Below are 20,627 nucleotides of genomic sequence, written 5' to 3'. Positions count from 1 at the left end.
ATCAAAAGAACATGTTATAAACATGACCCATAATGGAAAAACCTAGTCAGCCCAGATCTTTTATTAGGAATTCTGTGTGACTGAATGACTCAATCTTCCATTCATAAAGTAACACAGCATTAATTTGCTGCATATTCTTAATCCCATGATAGACATTTCACTTCCTGGTCCCTGAAAACATTTCTCCAGCAAACAAGTTAATTCAAAAGCCAAACAATTCATATTCCTGCTCGTTAGACTATTACGTTCACAAAGAAATGTAAGCATATAACATCCTGTTATTAATAAAGAAGCTGCAAACATGCTAAACATAAAATGTTTATAATATGATTAAATGTGACTAATCTAGGAGAGTTTTACCACACACCAACAATCAGAGTTAGTGTGTCCTCTTAGGTATGATTTTAACTTCGAGTAGTCATGGGTAGGCCTCTAAAAATGTAAAGAAGTATCTAAAAGCTCAGTTGCTAAAGCCAAGCTTCTCCAAACTTACCTGAATGTCCTTGGTTTGGAAATCTCCCATGATCAGGCTGTCATGCCAGTTTTCCAGTATTTCCTGGTTGCAGCTTGTTTGGAAATGCCATGCCAGACCTGAAGAAGAGCTGTGTGTAGCTTGAAAACTTGTTTCTCTCACCAACAGAAGTTGGTCCAATAAAAGATATTACTTCACTACTTTGTCTCTCTAAAATCCTAGGACCAACATCGCTACAACAACACTGCATGCCTTTCTTTGGTATTGTGGTGCCTTTGCTCTCATCCATCCTGGATAAAACCAAAAAAAAAAATGCAAACCGAAACAATTAAAAAAAATATTAAAAATATTAAAAAGTCAATCAGACTTTTTCAGACAACAGAAAACCTTTGGGTTCAGTTTGCTTTAAATTGTGGGTGAAGGCTCATTATGGTAGTTCTTTTATCCAAAACTGATCTCCATCCTTAAGGCTGACTAGAATTGACAACAACTTCCTTAATAACATCTGGACATGGATCCTGTGAAGGAGATGGCTGAGCACCAAGCACTAGCGATTGGTTTATTTTTATTCTACTGCCTAATTTGTCTAAATAAAAGATACAGTGGAAGAGTCAATGGGATGGTTGCACACAGCAGAATATGGCCCCAGTTTTCAAAGTACTAAATCCAGGGAGTGTAACTCTACAGGGCATTCTGCTTTACAGGAACTCCAGCTACAAGGAATTTCATTTCTCATTATTTTCTAAAGGAATAACATGTATTATTGCTTAATGGGTAGCCATGTTGTCCATTACTTGTGGCCACAGATATTTGACACCTGCACAAATGTCGAAGGCTGTAAAGTATATGCAGTTACATATACATTGGTATCAGCATAGAAAAATCAGGCAAACAGGTACCCAACCAGTTGACTTGCTCCTGCAAAATCCCTTTGCTTGCCCTAAACAGGCATGCATGCAATTTTATGGCTGCAAACACATGCGCAGTCTTGTGGGTGCAAAATTTGTAATTATGGCTGAAAATTCGTAAACTAACAGCATAAAGGCAGTATGCCATAACAACTCAGATTACCAGGGCACAGATACATTAATCTAACTCTACTGCTTCTAAAGACATACATTGGGTTTTTTTTAATCACAATCTCTACTGAGGAACAGCATGTGTTAGGTTACAATAGAATAATTTTCCACAGAAGTAAACTGCAAACATGACCAATGTAGTGAAGATAATATGCTCACTAATTCAACATTGTGCTCTGTGGAAAATCATTTCAGTGGGTGCCCTCGTGGCAAGTATTCTGTGATCAACAGTCAGTTTGAGAGGGCCCATCTCTCTTTAGAAGGATGACACCTCTCAAGTGATGCACCCTAATCAGCCCTGTGTTTAAAGTTTAGGAATGAGAGTTTTATCTAATTTAGAAATGATCCGTTTAGTTACTGGATACAGACAGAACATAACAAAAAAAAAATACCCAGAGCCATTATCTTCAATCCGCAGTAGAAAATCAGTTTGTTAATCAGGAATGTACATTGGATTAACAATTTTCTCGTTTTGTTAATAAGAAATGAACCATCATTTAATACATTTCATGCTTCATGGGTCTTTTAATGCAGGCTACAGGTCACTGGCTATGATGAACTATATTTGTTATGAACCAGTGAACTGAGTTTAAACAGTGACCATATATTCTGGGCACCAAATTTACCTTTACCTTTTCCCTGTAATATTAGTTTAAACATTCCTTTGTTGTTGTTTACATCACAGTAGCCCCTGGAAGCCCCATTGTGCTAGGAACTGCACACAAAAAAACCCAAAAAGACAGTCCCTGCCCCTTATCTGTCTTGTCTATTTTGACTGGAAGATCTTTGGGACAGAGACTATGTCTTACTCTGTATTTGTACAGTCCCTAGCGCAACAGGGCCTGATCCTACAGTCACTGGTTAAACCCAGTTCACTGGACCGTAACAAATATCATTTAACACAGTCAGTGATTTCTAATCTGGATGAGAAGAACCATGGAGCATGGACATTATGGTCCACTTCATTTTTCACTGGATGTTTACTATAGTTTCCATGTTCTTCTCCCCATTCGCCCCACAATTCAGGAGTCCAGTTGACGTGCACTTGAAGATGGTTTAAGGGGAATGGTTTAAAAGGCTTAATCTAAAAGCAGAGTCTTTGTCATGCCTGGACAAATGTGGAAATTAAACAAATCAAATGCTTAGAAAAATCATATTTCTGTTGTCTCCACAGATAAAGGGCACGTACCTCTAAAGCTAAGGAACATTTCTAGCTTTGTTCTGAGGACAAAGAGAACCTTATGACTAAGAAATTTAGCAACAGGATATCACTTTTTTATTTTTTTTACACAGTGGAATGTCTCACTGTGTGTTCTCAACTCCAAGTCATAATACCACTCATTTTGGATCCAGGAGGGATTCAGTAATAAGTGTACTTGTTTTACAGCTTGGTGTTAAAGAGCCAGTTCTTCTTGTCCTAGTCAGCACTGCCTTTTGAAGCCCATGAAACCAATGGCCACTTAACCCTCCTTCAAAAGCCAACCACATAGCTGAGGTGCTGATGTTAACTCTGGCCACAGGGAGGGGCCAAGGGAGAGATGGGCAACAAGATGCAGAAAAGATAAACTGCCAGCAGCCAGAATATGGAGCTCAGTACAAACAACTGGGCTATGAGGGTCACCACACATACTGGCTGGAATGGGAGGAGGCAGCCCAGGGCTGATCCAGAAAACTCATGTATTCACTAGGAATATATGTAAGGAGCACAGAGGCAGCAAGAATTGGGGCTGGAAGAAAAGAGGTGAGAGTGGGGAAAGAGATTTAAGAATGATTTTGGAGATACTGGGGAATAACAGATTTGTGAGAAGAAGAAAGACATGGTGCATACTGTGTAAACGAACAAAAATATTGTAGGGGCATGAGGGAAAGAGACGTTTATGGGGAAGTGGGAGAGGAGATAACACCACTTCCAGTCTTATCTATTTGTAGCGTACAATCTCTATGACTATATGCTTAGTGAGGAGGGAGTGGGAAGAGGCTGATCTTGGTTGGTACAACTATAACATAATACGGTGAAAGAATGAGGAATGACAGAGAACAAGGTGGGAAAGAGAATACACATAGGAAAAGAAAGTTCCCAGGATAGAGGGAGGAGAAAGACCAGAGGCAAGCACAGGGAAAGGGGACGTACAATAATAAGCTAGAGGGAGAGTGAATCACAGCAGGATACAAAAAGGGAAATAGAAAAGAAAAAGTGAAAATCATAGATGGAAGGAGAGAAAGAAGGGAATAGACACGTTAAAAGGGGAGAAGAAAAAACACAACCACATAACTTACTGACTGTAAAGTTAAGCACATGCATAAATCTTAGAATTATTCTAACAGCCTTTTACAGTCCCATAGAAACAGTTATCGATCCAGAAGATCCACATGGTGTTAACGATGTTCAGCATGCTGCACAAGAGGTGAGAAAGGTTTTTTGGTTTTGTTTTATGTACGTTTAATCATTTAGTAGCTAGGGGCAGATTTCTGACACTTGGCTTCTAGTTACTTTTCCCTCTAAACAATCAGATTATCAGCACCTGAGGATCTGGTACAAGTCTGACCCTATTAGAAACTGGATGAAGGAAACTGATCCTACGTTTTGAAAAGTAGAGTTCTGTCACACATACCTGCTTGACGTATTCCATTGACATAACATGAACTGTTATACACCCTATCTGAAAAGCTGTTGTAGCTGTTCTTTCAATTACATTATCCCCTTGTAATTAATTACTCATTGCATAAATCCATCTTCGCAGCATCCTAATACTTGGAGCAAAAGGGCAGTGTTAAAACAAGGAGTGAAGCCACAAGATGCCTAGGACCAGATCCTCAGCTGATATAAATCTGTGTAGCTCCAGTGAAGCAGGGTGTCTCCAAAAGAAATAACTGACATCATTATTACCATGACTCTGTTCATGTTACTGTACTGGTCAATGCAGGTCTACCAGCTTTTTGAGGATAAAATCCTATCCTCATAATCCTCTTTGGCATTGCACTCAGAGCCTAAAAGCATGGTTAGTTTTTTGGGTACACATTGGTAAAGCAATCCATCTGGCAATTTTTAGACTAAAGGGTATTGAAAATATAAAGGGCCAGATCACTGAACTCCCCCCACACTGAAATCCATATGGGGCTCCACTGAACTCAATGAGAATTTTGCCATGGATTTCAAAGGGGCCAGGGTTTCCCACAGCGGCTGCACAGATAGCTATGAGTTCCAAGGGAGTTCTCAAGATCTGTAGGGAATCCTGATCAAAATGTGGATTCCAGAGCCTCAACCCCTAGTTTCTTTTGCAGGAGGCAAACCTGCACCTCATGATTGTGATGGCAGGATCCTCCTCCAGGGGGGGAACCGCATGGAGGTCCCATCCTCTTGGGCAGTTTTTTGCGCTGTGGAATGACCAGGAACTACGGAAGTGACTGATTGGGTTGTTATCCTAAACTGGTTTCTTATGAAGCTCTGAGTAGCTTAAATCTTGCATGTTTTGTTTAATTGTCCCATTCACAAGGACCATCATTAACCAATTGCGACTGAGGCTCCAACTGTACTCTCTGATGGTAACTGTATAACTTTGAATTTAATTCTTTAGCCCCTGTTCAGAGTCTCACACAAAAAAAGAGGAAAAAGTAGCTGGAGTTAGACTTCCCAAACGTACACACCCCTGGCATTGAAACCTGTATAATTTATAGAATTAGGGTTTTTTTTTTTTTTTTTTTTTTAAAGTGGTTTGGTCCTTTTATAATCTGGCTTCCCAGATAAAAGCCCCACTGTCTGGCTAATAGCAAATTAAAAGAAAAGTACTATTAACATAATTTGCACTTAACTAGCAAATTTCATCTAAAGATCTACAAATGATTTACAGATATTAAATCAATTCACCCTCACTACCTGGGAGAGACCATACAGGGGCAGTTTGACTTAGTGAGCCGTGCCAGGGGTGGAATCAGGGTCACCATTGGATGTCACACCAGGGTGTGTCACACACACATAGGGCCAAGCCAGAGTCAATCACTGGATTTTAGATGAGGAAGCAGGAACAAGTAGCAAAAACCAGGATCAAGAAGGCTCCAAGGTACTTAGTCTCGAGCAACTAACAAGAGAGGCCAGGAACAGGAAGCTTTATACACAGTATGTCTAATCAGCAGCCTGGTTCCAGTCACCTGTTCCAGCTGAGTCAGTGGGTGTAGCTTCTGGTGGTGGGGTGTTAGCAGCAGCTCCCTTATCTCAGCTTGCAATGTAGTGGCACAAAGAGTGAAGCTAGGTTGCTTAGCAACCTGCCTGGGTTTGAAACCCCTAGCATCTGATTTATGAGCCAGGTAAAATTACAACATCCATTTTGTAGATAGGTAAAAGGGAGAATTAAGTGATCCACCCAAGGTTACATACTAAATCAGTGGCAATATTGGGAAAAGGAACCCCTGGTGAAATCTTGGCTGGTGAAATCTTGGAACCCCTGGTGAAATCAATAGTCCCATTGATTTCAGTCGAATCAGGATTTTATTCCAGGAGTCTAATCACTAGTCCAAACTGCCTCAGAAGCTGCTAGCACACTTAATGTGCATGTCCTACATACTATACCCTGCATCTAGCCCAACTACAGGGGCTTGGCACCACTGTTCATCAGTTGGGGTGGGGTCAGAAATCTCACAGGCCTTGGAAGAGAAGCAGAGTCAATCCAGGGAAGTGATTTCAACTGCCTCTATATTCACTAGACCCACACCCACACACATAGAGTAGGAATGGCTGGGGCTCTGTACTGTCGCCCGTTCCCACCCATTCTTTGCCACATTCCAACTGTTCACTGTAAGTGAAACCAAACCATTTCTGATGCATTAAGGGCCTCTCTGCCCATGAAGAGATGAGGTAGAATTGGGAAGATGGATTTGCCCAAATATGCATAACAAAGGAGAGCGGGACTGTAGGAAGAGGAGGCAAGAATGATCTGCACAGATATTAATCATCGACAGAAAGCTGAGATTAATCACCTGAGGGCTGCAGGAATGCAGGAGAGATAATCAGTCAGCCATAAAGTCTTTTCAATCCTCTCTAGGTCATCAGTGTCGACTAAAATCTGCTTCTATTGTGAAAGGAGAAAGTGCTCTAATCTTTGGGGGCAACTTCACATTATCACTTCTGGGAAGTAGGCTTCTAGGGCCACCCTCTGCCCTCAGTTACACACGTGTAACCTCTTTCAAGCCCAGGGGGTTGCACGTGTGTTAGCAGAGGGCAGAATTCAGCTAGCTGAAGCTCTTACAGTAAGAGATATAAAGTGCTAAGTCCCTTTACAAAACAGGTTGAAGACAATCAAATACTAAGTCTGCTTAGTCTTAATTATCTTCTTCGAAACAGCCTGCTGCAGGTTCTGACTACAGCCTTTATATTTCTGGTACTTAACTGCTGTGCAAGAGTTGCATGGGATTTAGTCAAACAACACCGAAGCATGCAGATAAGTACCATGCAACTCTTTGAAATTGTAGGGAAAGAGCTTTTCTAGTTTTCTCTCAGGACTACTGCTGAATGTAGATAATCATAATGGTCCCTTCTGACCTTACCCTCTGTGGATGAGAGGCTGTGCTATGTTTCTAAGAGGTGCATGATAAAACTAGAAGCCATGGGAGTGGAGGGCTTAATGTGGCTTTAAGCCATCTCTGTATCCTCCAAAGATTGGAGAGGCCTCTAGCATAATTTAGACAGCCCTGGGAGTCCTGTCTAAGTTACAACAACTTCCTAGGACTGCCCTGGAGGGTACAATCCTGCCCTGAATCTCTGCAGTGCTGCACCCGCCCCAGACATCCCCCTCACAGGTATGGGTTGGGGGTTCCTCAGAAACAGCCTTACCGCTGGCTTCTGCAGTTCCTGTACTGGGAGAATTCTCCCCCAGCCAGAATCATGGCTTTTAGGTTCCCTCAATGGCACTCTGGAGCAGTTCCTTGGTGTAAAGGCGCCAGAGTGGGGGGTGAAGGTTGCACCCTGTGAATCAATGAAAATGTATTTCTGGCTGAGTGGAGACATGATGTTACCATCTTTTTTTAGCCTCCCCAAGTAGCACAATCAGAATGTCCACTTATAACTCGTCCTCCAGCACTGGTCACAACAGCCTTTGAAGGGATGTTCATTAAACCTGTGTCACTCTTCACTATTTAATTTATTTTACTCTACTGATCACCACCTTCTGCACTATATTGTAAGTGACAGAAATGACAGAGGATAGACACTGGAATTACTATATCCCTGTGTGGGGCTTACAGTTCATCCTCAAATTGTTGCTTTGGACACTACTGGTTTAACAGATCTTCTGATTCATTTTTTTCAGTTTATCATAAACAGCTGTAGAGCAGCACTTACTATAGGGTCTAGCTGATAATTTTCTCTTCCATCCATCCTCTCACCTTCATTTTCCAACCCCTTACCTTCTCTAATTTAAAGAAAAAGGAAGCTAATATATCACTAGATAGCTAATGTGCTTGGAAGTTAAGTGCCTCAGAACCTCAAGAACTGGTCACAACTTCTGAAAGTGTGCACAACTTAATTGAAAATATTCATTTTGTATCAGAAATTTAACTAGAAGAAAACTGCTGTTTGCCTAGCTCTTCTGCCAATGGCAATCGAACCATTATTCTCCAGTGCACACCTCACCACAGTGATTCAGCCATCCCTTTGTCAAGGCTGGGATACTGCAATGTGCTGCACGTGGACTGACCTTTGAGAAGCATCTGGAAGTTTCAGCTAATGCAGAATACAGTAGCTCAATAACTGGACAGGATGACTCATTATGTACGATTTTAGCAAAAAAGTAATTCTACAATATCATTTAGAGTTGATTGAATAATGAAAACATTTATGTGCAAATAATTTACACGATAACTGACTGGAAAAAAAACCTATTCATTGGATATTATTCAACCAATTTTTTGAACTGGTCAAATCATTTTGAAAATATTCACAAATACTTTTTTCCAATTAAAAAAAGTTGTCAGATTTGCTTGGATAAATTATTCAATGACCGATTCAACTGGCTGTAGTATCAATAATTGCTAACCATGCTTATTCTAAAAAAACAGAAAGACCATGTAAATCTAGTGAAGCACATCCAACTTCAGACTATCAGCTGGTTTTGTGTTTGCTTTATAATGTTGAAAGAAGTAATATAAGCCCTTTCATGTGGAGTAAGTAATTTTTTTCCTCTTTTTATAGACGTCAAATAGCATTCTTACTGGTATGAGTTAGGTGCTGGCCTGAGCAAACAAAGTGTAATTTATCCAATTAAAAGCTTACAAAGATATTAATGAAAGATTTGCTTAAGCGATATTGAGGGGAACAGGGAAAAATTGTAGCCATGCCTTGCTTTCTTTTTTACACTGAACATGCAATCATGCACGTACCATCAGCTACATTCCAATAAAAACTGCTTTCAGATTCTGGATCCAAACTATGCGGAATCCTTGAAAAGCTCTTTGGACCAGATTCCTCATCTGTAACTGAGTTTGAGGGGGGTAAAGGTGTCACTTGCAGTCCTCACTTCCTGGGTCTGCTCAGTTCTGTGTTGGTCCCCTCAGCTCAAGTCAGAGCAGCCTTCAGCTACCAGTGACCTCATGAATGACAAATTCAATAACTTTAGATTATAAAGTCACCTCTCTAGGTAATAAACTAATGTGGCAAATATACAAGAAAGAAGATAGGTTCCTGAATGGGTTGTCATCAGCCAAAATTTCAGATTCGAACTGAACATGCAAAATACAAGGCCAGGAAAACAGGGGAAGGAGAAAATGTATCCGCAACATTGGACTACATTCTGGTCAGTGAGGAGTTTGTTGATTTCAGTGGGAACAAAATTTGGCCCAAGAGCAATACATGAAACGAAGGAAGGTAAAACTCAAGTAAAATAGGATGAAAACTGGATCTCTAAACTCCTCAGAAATACAGTTATATATACACACAGGAACCTTTAAGAGACACAGGAAAAGGAAGCAGTTGTAAACAAGTTTAGCACATCTTGCTATTGAACATTTGAGGTGCCTATACCTAAACAGCCAGGGCCTGATTCTCCACTACTTCTTACCTGGTGCAGTCATTGACACCAGTGCAAAGTGAATCTTAAAAGCTACCATTCTGATCTGGCATTTTACACCCATTTTGGCCTCACAAGTTCGTTGACTATGCAAGGTGCAAGGCAGTGGAATTAAGCCCCCCGTGTCCAACCCTAATAAACATTTAGCCCTGCTAGTGATAGTGGTAGCAACTGAAGAACTCTATTCTAAGAAGCTGCCTGAAGTTCTAACCTTTCCTATATGTGAATCTTGATTGTTTTCTTAATACTTCCTTTCACCATCTTTTAAGAGCATGAAGTGCAAGATGGCAACATTATAAAACACTGGAAAAGAGGAGGACATCAGTGCCTTATTTCATCACTTAGTTGTGGAAGCCCTGGAGCCCACAGCCCCATGAGCATGCCCTGCTATAACCACTATGTGGATCTCAAAGGCAAGTGCTATCAGTCTAACACTTTTCACCAGCACTAAAAATCATGTATTATTTTTACACCCCTCCAGACACCTTCTACACCCCTTGAAACAAATGTACAGAGGAAGTGCAAATCATTCGCTGCAGTGACACTGTTGTGGGCTGCTACTGTGCCAGCGATTTCACTAAACAAATAAACTCATGACTTATTCAGTTCTTTCCTGGTGTAGGCAAATACAGGGCAAAATAATTAAATGCATAAATAATCTTGTTAATAACAGAAGATACTGAGCATTTTGTTATACTGATTAGGCCAACAGGCACAAAGGTTACGAGCAAACACATTTTACATCGGAGAGGAGGAAAAAGCATTGTAACAATAGAGCAAGCTTTGTAGTTCTAAATGATATGAGTAAGCACAGCTCAGAAAGCCATTCAACAGGCTTTGATCCACTCAAATGTAGCTGAGAGCTCTTCAAAGTCACTTCTGACAATGCAGGCATCCATCTGTCTTACACACACACACAAAATTCATGGTCTTCCTTATTCATATTCAGTCAGATGCCATGTAAATTTTCTAGATGATCACATTTAGAAAACAGAAAGACTGCATGTGATATGTCTCTGTGACTCAAAAATATAGTGAAACCTGTCAAACTAAGAGAAAATCGACTGAACCAGTAAGAAAATCAACTGATGAATCTTTAAAGATCAAACTTAATTATACAAAAGATACTTTTCAAGAGGTTGCTTAAAAATACAAGTTTGCCTATTGAAGTGGTCTTCTGTGTTCACTTCACTGTTCATCTTTATAAATTGTACATTGTTCTGGAGCAGAGAATGCGGAGAGATTTTTAACCTTAATCCACTGTTTAGGTACCATGGGAGTTCCAAAGTGAAATATTCAAAACTCCGAGCTTCCCCTCACAAATCATCTCACCTCTGTGGCACTGAGGAGCCCCCATGCAAGGGGAATCCCCAGCTGTCCACATAGGGTACTTTTAAATCCATTTTGTGCTGCTGGGGCCAAAGTCTGGTCCAGCACCTACCACAGCACTCTGCCCTCTAACACTGGGAAAAAGCATTGGCTCAGTATGAATTTGGTAAATTAATTCAGACAATTTCAGCTATAAGAAAATCATCCAACCATTAATATGCAGTAGGGGGCTTTATGCATAGCCACGGTACACTGGTAGGAAAATAGATCCTAACACGGCTAACCTGGGAGTTTTCATACAAACCTTCATGGCCAAGATTGGTGCAAGATGGCAGGTTTTGCTATTCTCATGACAGCCCATGTTGTATCTGATCCTCATTTTTTTTCTCTCATTAAATTTTACCTACCATTAGAGTTAGATCAACTTTGTAATTAGATAAATTTCATTAGTCTGCATCAAAGAAAGTCCTTCTTAAATTAACTGTTAACAAGCTCCATCTGTCTGATTAGGGGGCTCTGCTTTCAGTGTCAGCTTGTGCAAAATTTCATTTCAGAGAAATACTTTATAACATTATAAGAAAAGCCAATTGACATAAAGCTACCCATGGCTTCTCTTGGAAACTTAGATGAGATAAAGTGAGTCAGATTCTCAGGTAATGTAAACTGGTGTAGCTCCATTGACTTCAATGGAATTATGTGGATTTACTCCAGCTGAGGTTCTGGCCCTAACTATTTGCCGTGGTCACTGATTTTACCTTATTTATTTTTCAATGACATTGAAGGATGCACCGAGGAGGCTTGTGAAGCACACGTACTGAATCTCGTGGGGGGGGACGGGGAATCTAAAATACAAAGTTTTATATTACAAGTTCCAGCAACTGGGAAAACCGGGGACTGAATTTTGGGGCTCAAGCCACATCTAGTTTTATGGATATGTTTTGAAACAAACTATGGGAGTTCATCCTATAATGAACTGAATCCATCTGATTCTTTGGTAAGCGTTAATATGAAAAATAGCAACAGGGAAAGATTATTGATGACACCTCAATCCTGCCACTAAATTTGTACCTATAATTTTACAGCATAAACGGCATTTGTACGCACACATTCAGTGTTGTTTGCACCCACATTCTTTTTGCAAATGGAAAACAAATGGTGATGACAAAATATTGCAGGTGATCAGCCGTGCTGCACAGGGCATAGTTTAAAGAAAACGTATCTCCCAGGTATAAGGTGCTAACACTCCACAAATCCCTCTCAGCACCAGGACTTCACAAGGAGAGAGAGAGGAGAAAAACTTTGCAATTAGGGCCCAATTCCAATCCCATGTAAGTCAATGGGGGCTCTTCCCACTGACATGACAGGAGGAATACAGCAGCAGTTATCAACACGCCTGGCCAAAGAAGTGCTTTTTACAGCCATTTCTGAATGCGGCCAGGCTCAGGTTTTATGTAAATTCTTACCAGTCACTACTTCCAGAGGTGAAGGCCTGCTGCCATTCCTGCTAGCCGACTTCTGGAGGGATAGGCCAGTAAGCAGATAGATAAATACTTTTATCTTATAGCTGCATCACCAGAGGATCTCAAAGGGCTTTATATTCATGAAGTAAGTTTGGCAGCGCTCCTTTGAGACTGGTGAATATTCTTTCCCTCCTTTTACAAATGGGGAAACGGAGACATTAACGGATTTGCTGATGGTTACACACAAACATTGGGAGAGCCCAGAATAGACCACAGAGCTCCTGCCTCACTTCTGTAATAGAACCGATTGCCCATGCTTCCTTTCTCTAGTTACCACCCTTTTCTTACAGTGATCTTGATCGCACTATGAATGTGTAATGCCGAATTTACGATAGCTCAATTGTTTTACCATGTTTACATGTAGAGATTTAAATGTAATAAGCTCATTTTAAATATGCCTGTGTCCTTTTTCTCTGGTTCTATGAACACCTTGCACCTGGATACAATGTTTCTCTCATTATTCTTTGACAGAGCAACAAAAAAGCACTACTCCTGTTATTTATAGCCTTTTTGTCATCTGAGAGAAGCAGCAAAGGGACTGGACCACGTCAGGAGGGAAGAGCTTTGTTTAATTTTAATTAACTTCACTTCTTTCAAGTCTGAGTAAACTCTGGATCCAGAGCAACCAGGCTAATTAGATTATGAAAACTGTTTATTTCCCTAAAGGACAGCCAGCTTTGTGCTATGAAGCACCTGACACGTTCCTCCAAGGTAGTGCTGTAGCACTTGACACTCTAGGTTTAGCACTTCTAGCATTTAAAGTATGATATATCAATATTACCAGGGGACTTTATAATTTAGAAATTGACATCCATGAGGTAAGCCCTGTAATTATTTCGTATAAGACAGTTCGGTTCCTCGCATTTTGCTTCAAGTGGGAATGCCTTGTCTTTCAACCACTATCATTGCCTTTCCATGGAACTGTAACCATCTTCCCTGTAGTACACAATGCATACACTGATCAGAAATGGCTACTATAACCCATGACTGGGGCAGCCACAAAAAGTGCCCCCCCACCCCCTCCAAAAAAAGAGAGCCATTGGGCCACACTCTCCCAGATTAAAAGCCCACTAAAGTCAATGGGTATATGCCCAGGGATGAATTTGGCCAAAAGAAAGCAAGGAATCCCTCTTCACCCTGCCAGCCAACTGCCCACAAGTGATCATGCAAAAGTATTGCAAAATTGCTTCCAGATCTAAAGTACCCATAACATCATGACATCACCACTATGCTGTAAAATGAAGAGCACCTGCAGAACACACAGAAATCGACAGCCCTTGTGTATACTTTTGCAAAAGTTTGTATTATGAGACTATTCATTAAACTTAAAGGGCCAAATTCTGTGCTGAATCTGATTAATACACTGAATTCATTAGGGGATGTACATTAGAGCAGAATTTAACCCAAAACATGCATTCAAGTCATGAAGAAAACTTTAGTAAAAGGCATCATTCTAAACCCCCTATGCTAGACTTTCATCTTTGTAGGTCACTAGTGAAGTGAATTATATAGACTCCTCCTAGTCATTTGTCTACATCAGAAAATCGCGTCACCAATGGGCATGTTTGTCAGTATGCTTAAGAGCTGATCAAGACTGGCATAGCAGGGGGGTTGCAGGTCAAGATTAAGATATGCTGGCTGAGTTGTGTGGAGAAACTAGCCTATCCAGACTGTACCCAACTACTACAGCTATTAGTCCCTCATCCTCCTGACCAGGTGGCCTATAATATACATTAATCCTCTAAGTAATTGACTCATGCATCTTCAGTCTCGATGTAACATGACTCAGTGCCAATATCGTCCAAATCTGTCACCTCCTTTCTTTCAAGGACTATCAAATCCTCTCTTACAAAAAAAGGCTAAATCTTCCCTTTATCCGTATTTTGAACTATCCCATGGAAACAACCTGAAGCACTCAACGACCAAGGCATCACATCTCCAGGCAGGCTTCAGTTGGATCCACATTATTAATGTCTTATATGCAATTTTGCCTCCATGGTTCCTATTTTTCCTTCCTAAACATCTTTCAGTTGTATATAATACTTATTACTGACCTTACTTTTTTATATATATTAGAACCCATAAACCCTAAAGTGCTTGTTTTTCCTTACTGTACTCCCATTACAATCACATTTCATTAGCTACTGTTTCCTTTCCACATTCTCAAGTCATGAAATCAGGGTCCTAGCAAATCAGAACAGACCTGCACAAGGCACAAGAGGGACTTTAAATATGGCCACTCCCAGAGTTCTTGTCCCCAACGCTGCTTCCTCATCCTGTGCTGATTCAAACAACACTCAACTCTTTAGGAAACGTTTAGTCAATTATTTTACTATCAAATTCCATGATGTTAAATAAAGCAGAGATTGTGCAATGCAGATTATTAATCAACCACCTTTTATAATTGCAAAAGGTTTGACGTCACATTTATTTATGATTTTAACACTAAAACATTGTGGCTATATTGTAAAGCTGGATAAAAGTGTATGTGCATTTTCCTGTGTATTTCAATATCCTCTATTGACAGAAGATAGGAGAACTGTGGTAGGACTGGAGACCAGGAAATGATATTTGTGATTTCATTAGAGAAATTGACGAAAGCATTTCCTCTCTAAAGAGGGTTAACAGATGGTCGGTTAAAGTTACAATTTCTTCTTTAAATAAGATGTCACAAAAAATGCTCTGCATAGCAACAAAAATAATATTGATACAAACTCAGTGCACAATTAAAAGACAGTCTGCATAAACTAGAACACAACACAAATTACTGCTGTCATTGCAATACAGAAGAGTATGGAGATGCATTTTCTCTTTTGGGTTTCCTTTGAAATGAACAGCCTGCTGGAAGTAATCAATAAATCAGATTATTCTGCACCAGGAAGCTACCCCAAACACCTTTGAAGACCGGGGAAAACTACTATTGACTCCAATAGTCTTTGGATCAGGGCCTTGGGTTTTAATCCTAACAGGAACTGAACGTGCTAGTTGACTGAATTTCTAAATCTAATTCAAAAGTTTTTAGACAATTATTGAAATGACCCAAGACAACTCAGTGAGTTATGTTGCAGCCTTAGAAATTATTTCCTTTACAAGAAATAAAAACAGGCAAACATTCAAAATGATGTGATCCCATTTCATTTTATATTTGATTAGTTATAAAAATCTACAACACACTGAGATGTGCTTTACTAATCTCAAAGTATTGCAAAATGACAATCAGTATTAGCTCTATGAAACCCTGGTCTCTGACCACAACGCCAGCAGAGTTGAATGATGCTTCATAAACTTGTACACATGCAAAAAACTGAAATTGCTTTACCTGCATTCTTAAACAACTCCATTGGCTTTCCATTCATTTTAGGAGCCAGTTAAAAACTGCCCTCTTTGGCAAATAAAGACAGTGATGGATATCAGAAGCCCTCATATCCCTGTTCATTCTGACTTGTGGCAGGGTTTATTCCCCCTTATCCAGCCTAGCTGAACTTCTTCACGTGTTCTTAAAAGGTTTCAAAGTGCATTCACTTTTCAACATGGAATCTAAGATCAACCTCATATTTAACAAAAATACAATGATGTATTAAATGTGGCTTTTACGGGTGAGGGAGCCTTAGTGGACTAGATTTATTAATGTCCTTTTTTACTCTTATTTAACCCTGTTTTTTCTTCAATATGATTTGGTAGAAATTTCTCACTTCTATTCTACACTTCCATCTTTCTACTCCTAATTCCTTTTTCTATTCCCTCTTCTCCTTTTTTTTAAAAGTTGTCCCACCTCTTTCTTTCTTGTTTCTCCATCTTTTCTCTCTCACTTCGTTGTTTCTCCATCTCATCCTACTGCTGTCATCTCCTTGTGAAGCAATCCTGTTTACATTACCCAGAATGTAAAATTAAGCCTTTGCTCAATGTTTCTCATTACTAAAGGCTTGATGCAGCTCTAATGAATGTCAGTGGAAAACTCCCATTGACTTCAGTGGGCTTTAAATGGTGCCCTAATTTTCCATGCTTCCTTCACAATAACTGGTTTGCAAGAACACATTTGTTTCTTTAGTTTACCACTCATAAATTTCTGCTTCTTACGTTATTTCTAATCATTATGTGGTGGGGGAGGGAGGAGAGAAAGTAGTGGTAAATCAGAAAATAAGTCTTACAATCAGAGAGGGAAGCAAAAGAAGGAATATTTTCTTATTGCAAAACCTACTCCTACAGCTGTGGACCTGGTATCTGGTATGACTGATGTGCATAATTGTAATCTGAGAACGTAAGGCTGCTCTAGTATTGTTGTTTGCTGCTGTACTAAAGATTTGAGAAATTGCATAATACTATGGTGAAATAGCTATTACCTCAGGTACACTAGACTAGAAGAGTTATTTCCTCAGGTACACTGCACTCCCAAAGGTCTCATCTGGTCAAATAGAGCAAATATGACTTTATCATTATCTAGGACAAAAACTATAAAGACAAATGTTCAGATTCTTTGGGAAGGAAAAGGAGAGAAACCATTATTGACATCAAGACATTTTACCCAAGATCTACAGGGAAATGTTTATGTGAAAACATAGTAAAGACGTTGCTTTCATAATTCTAATTTGTTAATTACAGTAATCTCAACGATATAGCTCAGTGGTTTTCAGCCTGTGGCCCACGGATCCCTGGCGGTCCACAGACTACGTCTAAAATTTCCAAAGCAGTCCACACCTCCATTTGAAATTTGTTAGGGGTCTGCAAATAAAAAAAGGTTTAAAACCACTGGAATAGCTAAATGGTAGGGTTTTCAAAGTGCACAATGTTGGCCTAACTTCTCCCACTGACATCAGTGAGAGTTAGATTTCAACAGAAGCAGAATTAGACCAACGTTGAACATTTTTTAAAATCCCAGCTTAAGAGTCTAACTTAGTTACAGAACCTTTTTCAATATAATAATGTTCTTTACACATTTTAGCTAGTTATTTAAAGAATCCACCGATATAGTTCAGCTGAAGAGATTTAACAAGAAAAATACCACAGTAGAACAGTATATTCATTCCAAAGATATTTCCCTCCTGTTTGACCATATAGCACAAATATTTCATTCATATAACACTTTGGATCTTTGCACTTATCCCAACTCTTGCTCAGGCAAAATTGTCATTGAAGTCAGTGGGATCAGTAAGGACTGAATAGCAACTGAATAAGGACTTCAGGATTTAGCCAACATTAAGCCTCAATAAACACTCTGCATAAAAACTCTGGTGTAGTGTAGTTTTTTATAGCTATGTATGTGGCATGAGAGTAAGAGTGAGATGAAAGAAAAATTTTGGAAGAAAAGTGATTATTTAAATTTCTTCCAAACAAGAAAAATATCCAAAAGGACAAAAAAAAAAATACAAAACAAAAATTAAAAAAAAAAAAAGATATAATAGTAATGGTCTTCTGATTGCAAAACCAACTATTCATACACGTTAGCTGATTTTAAGACATCTTTCATACCACTGTCACAAATGACGCAGACAACTTGACTTAATGAAGAAAGATTAAAAGAGTTATGTAGTTGTAATTTAACTAGGTGATTAAAGGCAGATAAAACAGGTCTACAAGTCTGAAAAATATATAATCACAAAAGAAAGGAAAAAATTATTATGGGAAATAAGATGGAGTATAAACTAAAAAATGTAATGGCATAAAGCTGATAAGCAGAAATTCAGCCTGAATATTATGGAAAAATTCTCCCAACATTGAGTTCTGTGATTTAATCTCCCCATAAGGAAATGGCAAAAATTCTGCTAGTTGGGACATATAAATTTATGGTGGCAGAATACTACAAAAATCGCAATGTACAGCTCAAACATGCATTGGCAGGGTAACAGATTAAATGTTTAAACAGTTCTATTCCAGCTCTAATTTCTATGGTTTTATGACATAGCATTCCAACAGAAGGGAGCTACCAGGAGGAGAGACAAATTGCAAGTTTACATAAAAACATGGGCCAAATTAATCTGTTGTAATTCCCTTGAAATCAACAGAATAATAATACAGATTAATCTAACCTAATGTTTTCAAATACAATTCCTAGTTTGTACATACAACCAACTTAAACTAAACTTTTTCTCTTGATTTCTAAATCTCCCATCACTGTAATATTATGGTGCCATCACATATCACTAAGGATTCATGCCAGCTTCAGTTCCATTGGGAGCAAAATACTCCGTCATATCGGTTCAGTGCTCTGATATGTTTATCTTTCACAACTCTACACCAGTCAAAGAGATGTAGCTTTCTTTTAACGAAAGAAATGGAAAATGTCACTGAAAGTAACCGTTCAGTGTGGGAGTAAACTACCTGCCTGCATGAACAGATACATACATTCAAAAACGCAATGATGTTAAATAGCTTTAGTTTGGCAATGAACATGATAACAAGGCAGGAAAAGGGAGCCAAAACTAAAAATAAATATTATAGTCTAAACAGGAGCATGATATAAAGATCAGACTGAGAGAGATCCCATGTGGTAGTTATGGATACTGCACTTGCATAATATCCACACACATAAAACCACCAAATAATGTAGAAATAGAATTTGAACCATTTCTGAATGCAAAAAAAAAAATTACATATATTTACCTCGTGTGCAGGGAAAATGCACACTTACTGCCAGACTTTTGTTCAGCAAGAGTCCTATCACAGTGCTGCAAGATGTGATTCTACCATATTTACCCACTATACCAGTTTTTTTAAAAAAAACTACACTTTAAGAAGCTCAAAGGCTCCATAAACATTCTCTCTGCTCTAAATGAAAGAGATTATCACCATGAAACCAGATTATCAACATGAAAAGGATTATCAAGAAATAGGTCACACCTGAAAATATTTTAAAACCTCAACTTTTGCCTTTCAAACTTTCCATGGGAATTTAGCACCAGCAAAAGGTGCGAATCAGCAGCCTGAAAACTGAAATCCTTTACACATACACTAGGCCTAGATGAGCAGTGGAAGCAAAAAACCTCTTCCTATACTCTCCTGACAATACACCATAGCTCAGACAACGAAGGGCTGAGTCTAGGGATCGTGGGGGGAGGGAGGGTTCTGTCTACATTCCCATGGAGAAATTTCCTGGTACAATTATACTGTAATAATTATTCTGTTACAATTATATCAATACAAGTCCCTGTATGGACCTCTATTGCATAATAAAAGTAATTTTATTCCAGAATAGTTACACTGCTTCTAAAGTAGAGTAATTTCTCTTCTGGTACAAAATAGCAGAATAATAATTACAGTATAGTTATGCCACCAAATTTCCCCATGTAGACCAGCCCTTTCTCAAACTATTTATTCAGTTCAATACAGGAGTAACTGGGTGCAATTCTTTGACCTGTGTTATACAAGAGGTAAGACTAGATTAACTAATGGACCCTTCTAGTCTTAAAAATCTATTAATTTAACTAGAATAGTATTTTTATATCGACTGCAGTCCAGCAGGAGCTGGACAAGGACCTTCATCTAATCTCATATAGGCCAAACATGCCATCAGTTTGTAGCAATTTTTGGTCACTATCAAAGGAGTGTGAAAAGATTGTGGTTGAAATCTTGGTCCTACTTGAGTAAATGGGAATTTTGCCATTGGTTTCAACAAGTCCAGGATTTCACCCTATGTGTTAAATATTAAAAAGAATCCAGCAACTTGGTAACTAGCAATGTCACTAGTGGATTCTCTTCCACCAATAAACTCTATACTACTATTCCCTCACAGGAAAAAGCCTGAGGGAAGTAAGAGCTGGAATCTTACCTGTTAGCTTGAAGGTCAACATTCTAGCACTCTGTCAGAACGGGGGGAAAAAGAATTTCAGAGGGGAGAGCTGTTCACTGAGGATTTCCTACATCCAAAGCCCAATATATTAATAATATAGCCCATTGCCAGTCCAGTTCTCTTAAATCTCAACTTTTAATTTTAAAACTTTGTAGATGAAATTTTGTTGTTTAATGACAGTTGGTTTAGTTGTAAAAAGGCAGAATGCATGAAATGGAGAATTTTCCATTCAAGTCCCTTTCACAACATGCTGAATAGTACTTACATCTTTTGGGACCATTTTTACAGGGACTTAACAATATACACCCCTTGACATTTTGTGTTTTGTGACACTATCCTGAATTTAAAGCCACCCAAATTTAAATGGATCCCATTTGTTTTTCTCTGATT

This window comes from Emydura macquarii, unplaced genomic scaffold, assembly GCF_026122565.2.
Source record: "Emydura macquarii macquarii isolate MOO-44397 ecotype Brisbane River unplaced genomic scaffold, CSIRO-AGI_Emac_v2 contig_587, whole genome shotgun sequence".
Classification (NCBI taxonomy): domain Eukaryota; kingdom Metazoa; phylum Chordata; order Testudines; family Chelidae; genus Emydura; species Emydura macquarii.
The sequence above is the reverse complement of the archived record's forward strand: the minus strand, read 5'-3'. Positions refer to the sequence as shown.